The sequence below is a fragment of the Palaemon carinicauda genome, chromosome 38, assembly GCF_036898095.1.
Source record: "Palaemon carinicauda isolate YSFRI2023 chromosome 38, ASM3689809v2, whole genome shotgun sequence".
NCBI lineage: Eukaryota > Metazoa > Arthropoda > Malacostraca > Decapoda > Palaemonidae > Palaemon > Palaemon carinicauda.
The window spans coordinates 5,798,658-5,803,657 of NC_090762.1; the positions used below are offsets into that span (position 1 = coordinate 5,798,658).

Here is a 5,000-nt window from a genome sequence, read left to right on the forward strand (position 1 = left end):
GGGGAATATTGAGTTTTGCAATTGTTCTGTTTACTGCCAAAGCTTTTAGTCACAATATGATTGTTTATCCTAGTCAATGAGTGATACAGCCGTCTGTATTTGGCAATATATACACCAAACAGTACAAAATTGGGAGTACACCACCTTTCATGCCCCTGTTTTGTATTAGAAAGATATGTATCTTATGGTCAAGATATTGATATTAGTATAAACGGGAATGTTGAGATTTTTAGACACCTAACTACTCTAGAAACAAATGGAGGATGATTCTAACTTATACCAAATCTATTCATCGCTCTAATTAGCTTTAACATGACAAGAAATGATGGGATCTTTGAAATGTAATACTTTTTATAAAATACAAAATAAGGAACTTCGACAGCATGCTTAAAAAAAGGTCAGGAAATTTTATTCCAAAATCTTTAAATTAAAAAAAAAAGAAAATAAAAAAATAAACTTTTTAAGATGAGATGAAAGCTTAAACTCCATCCACATTCCCATAATATGAGCTAATGATTTATCTACAGAAGGAGTACCTCACCTGGGAATTCAAATATGTGAAGACATGCACCAGAAAATGCTTTAACATAAATATCCTATTACAGTATGCACACCCATGTGCATTACATTCTCCTAAAATTACCATATGCATTGCATAAGAATCCGAAATCCTGTTAAAACCACCTCTAGCGGCCTGTGTTAAAAATGGGTTTTAGTAGACCACAACTTTCGGCCAGTTTACGACACAAAGGTTCAGTTTAAGTTAGGCACGTGCATTAAACGCTTTGAAGCTTCCACGAATAAGAATGGTTTAAGATTGTTACACACGAATCTCCCAAATTCTCCAATTTATACGTGCAGGGACTTAATGGCATGCTGGCTCGCTGAAGCGGGCCCTCAAGTGGAAAATGAAGACTTGAACAATCTCTCTCATGCGAGGTTCTGGTTTCGACGTCACCTTTATCCGGTGGGCTGTAATTACTTTTAGGAATATGGCACGATTCTTCTTAATGCACTGTAATTATTCAGTGGCCTCTTTCCACTTTGTTAGGGTAGAAGAGACTCTTAAGCTATGGTAAGCAGCTCTTCTAGGAGAAGGACACTCCAAAATCAAACCATTGTTCTCTAATCTTGGGTAGTGCCATAGCCTCTGTACCATGGTCTTCCACCGTCTTGGGTTAGAGTTCTCTTGCTTGAGGGTACACTCAGGCACACTGTTTTATCTTGTATCTTATTTCTCTTCCTCTTGTTTTGTTAAAAGTTTTTTATAGTTTATAAAGTTATATTTATTTTAATATTGTTGCTCTTCTTGAAATATTTTATTTTTCCTTGTTTCCTTTCCTCACTGAGCTACTTTCCCTGTTGGAGCCCTTGGGCTTATAGCATCCTGCTTTTCCAACTAGGGTTGTAGCTTAGCAAGTAATAATAATAATAATAATAATAATAATAATAAATGTTAAGAAGGCTTGCTTCGCAACGTTGTGGACTAAGCTTTGTTTGATAAACATGAGGAGTATTTTGAACATGCTAACGAAACACAGAGGCGAAAGTTGATTATACGTGGAAATGCACTTCATAAATATTTATATTATCGGGACATGATGTCCAATGTAAAATTGTTCGGATTATATTATAAAGTATATAAATCTGCATTGTATAAATATACATCGAATAAATCAAAGAGAGCTGAAGCCATAACAATGTACAGTTGAACACATGAGTTCCTGGCACACTTCACTCTGATTTCTTGCACCCTGCCACACCGTTACTGCGCAGCGAGTACCCAAACAGATAGCATAGGGAGATGGCTGAGCAGATTCGTGGGGCTACATACTGGAACTCCCAAGGCAGTAAGGGTATGACAAAATATGCTTCCACAGAGCAAGGTATGCCAAGAATTCCTGCGTCCAACTGTACCCGAGACATGTATTTAATAATAATAATAATAATAATAATAATAATAATAATAATAATAATAATAATAATAATAATAATGTTTATTGGACAAAAACATATTTACATACAAAATATTTACAAAAAAAGGCTGTCCAAGCCCATGTGGAGCAGAGCTCTTCAGTCTGAAGCACCGGATTCAACCATCAAAAGGTGGTTTTTTTTTTTTTATATTGCTTAAATAAAATTTCAGGTTGCAAAATTAGAAGAATAAGCTTTACAGACAAATTAATTTTGTCGTATTATTAGTTTGAATACTGGCACTTCCCAAGTCGGTTCACTAGGTAACATATATTTCTATCGATTTTGTTCTAGTGTACTGATATTCCTGAAAATATGCTCTTTCATATTTTCAATATTTAAATATTATGTATGCCTATTCTATCGAAATGAGGTATCATCTTAATTGTTGTTGTTTTCCTTGCCATCATTATAATTTTCATTATTACTGTTATTATCATAATTATCATCATAAAATATGAATGAAGATTTCACATTCATCTCCATATTTTTATGTTTCACAATGATAAAAATAGAAGGGAAGACACTCTGTCCTGCAATTAACATTCGCATTTTCTCATAAAAAAGTAACAACGTCAAAACAGGTATGTCCTATATAAATTATTAACAACGTCAAAAACAGATATATCATATATAAACTATAAAAAGACTCGTGTCAGCCTAGTCAACATGAAAACATTGCCTCCAACTTTAAACATTTGAAGTTCTACTGATTCAACTACCCAATTTGGAAGATCATTCCACAACTTGGTAACAGCTGGAATAAAACTTCTAGAGTACTGTGTAGTATTGAGCCTCATGATGGAGAAGGCCTGGCTATTAGAATTAACTGCCTGCCTAGTATTACGAACAGGATAGAATTGTCCAGGGAGATCTGAATGTAAAGGATGGGCAGAGTTATGAAAAAATCTTATAAAACATGCATAATGAACTAATTGAAAAGTCTAGGCAAAAAGTGAATGCGCACATATTCGTAAAATATCTGGATATCTGTGTGCAGAGGATTTCCTCTCCCTGTATTGATTTAGGCAAATTTTAATTATGATTTTTCTTATTATACACTCTGAGCGGGAGATTTAATTAACGTGGATTGAAAGGATAATACATTCGACAAACTTGTGGCGAAGCAGGGAGAAGTTTGTGACTCAAAGGCAGGAAGCAATCAACTGAGTTACATTATTATAGAACACTCTCCTTTATATACAAAACCTCAAGGCAACAGGACATAACATGTTCACAAGACAGACAATGTTACAGAGGAAAACCGGAGACATGAATTTTCATGTTCGTTTTAGTGCGAGGGAAGAGCGAAGATACAAGCATAATATATACAAAATAATTTATGTACAATAGTGTGACACGCGGTTGATAAAAACTCCTTTCCTTAAGAATAGCAATTATTTCTAGTCTTTCGAAATGTGCTATCTAAAAAGATTTGCAGGATTCTGAATCAGTCTTGAGTAAAAATCCATCAGAATTATAAACTTACATTCTAAGCATAAGGTTCCTATATTGGTAATTACACTTCCTTACAATAGGCAAATTTTATAGATTGCTTTCTCAAATATTGACAGCAATGGCGTGACGCAAGTAGTATTAACACTAATTACTTCTTACAAAATAATATGCTAAATCATAAATCTTTGCTAATTATGTTTTTATGATTTCGAAAGCTTAGTTACAGGCTAATGAATGCGGAAAGTGTCTCCTGATATATATATATATATATATATATATATATATATATATATATATATATATATATATATATATATATATATATATATTTACAATTTGGTGATTTAGAGTTAAGTGTGAAGTGTCTACAATTCTACATGAACTTTGAGAACTAAAATGTGTAAGTTAATGAATGGTCTTTATTCTTTTAATAACCGTGCAAGCTCAGAGACTTACGTTTTCGATTTACTTTTAAAAATTACTAAAAAATACTTTTTTTTTAAATCTAATCAGGAATTTTGAGTTGTAATAGCACAAATTTAAAAATTGGAAGCAAGCGCTTCGTTTAACACCAATGTCTATTCAACATAAAAAGAAAGGGGAGTTCACGAAACGAGATGGAAGATTGAAAGTTCAGAAGTGCAATACTTGGAAGGAGTTGCCTCTTCGAGAAAACTAATCCTATACGAAGGAAAAGACACAACAGCTGAAATGTTCAATGGCGATATATGAAATGTAATAATGACAACTTATAAATATTCTCGGTTTCGTCAGATAGGAAAAGTCCTCAAAATTTCCCATGACTTATTATATGCCTGTACGTAAAACAAAGAATATAATTGAATATTATATGGCAGTCACTACGTGTAGATCCGGTAATGCTAAAGCTTTGATTACCGTGGACAAGAGTTTCACAAGAGAGGGAATCCAATTGATTGTTGGCCAATCATATAAAATTACAGAACATTCTCCAAACTCCAGCTGACAATATTGAACAAAAAAAAAAAAAAAAACCTAAATCAATTTCACAATTGTATCGAAAAAGGATGAGCATGAATATGTATGGTGGGCAAAAGCCTTGAATTATGTGTAAGATATCCATAAATCACTAATTTCTATTTTACCCTCTTATCAATACCCGTGAGATCACCATGACGTGTTACAAATGGCGTAACCAAACCATATAACTTAAACCCCAAGAATTATTACGTTGATCTAATCTATAAACCCCCATGATTTGGGGAAAACAATAACCATCAGAATAATCCTTTGGAGTTTTAAAAAGAAACATTGAAAACATGCATGAGTTCTGTGGACACGTCAACGTAGACGCTGCTCGGTAGCCCAAATTTCGAAAATTATACGTCTTTGAATATAAAACATGAGCACTTTGATAATAACGCTATACCTTATTGCTTTATTGATATTTAAAATGAAGCTTTTATTGGAAGTTTTCTGTTAAATTCGAACAAGATTATCAAATTGACTCAACTTAATAAAAAGAGAATAAATCCTTTTGCTTTCACGTTTAGGCTTCAATTGGCTCTTTGCAGAGCTTTTATTTAATG

The 5,000-nt window shown here is 33.2% G+C and overlaps 1 protein-coding gene across 1 annotated transcript in view; it reads right to left on the reverse strand.

The window, feature by feature from the left end:
* The window catches only part of LOC137630402 (sphingosine kinase 1-like), a 126,767-nt gene that overhangs the window by 96,630 nt on the left and 25,137 nt on the right, over positions 1 to 5,000 (reverse strand). The window lies entirely within an intron of this gene.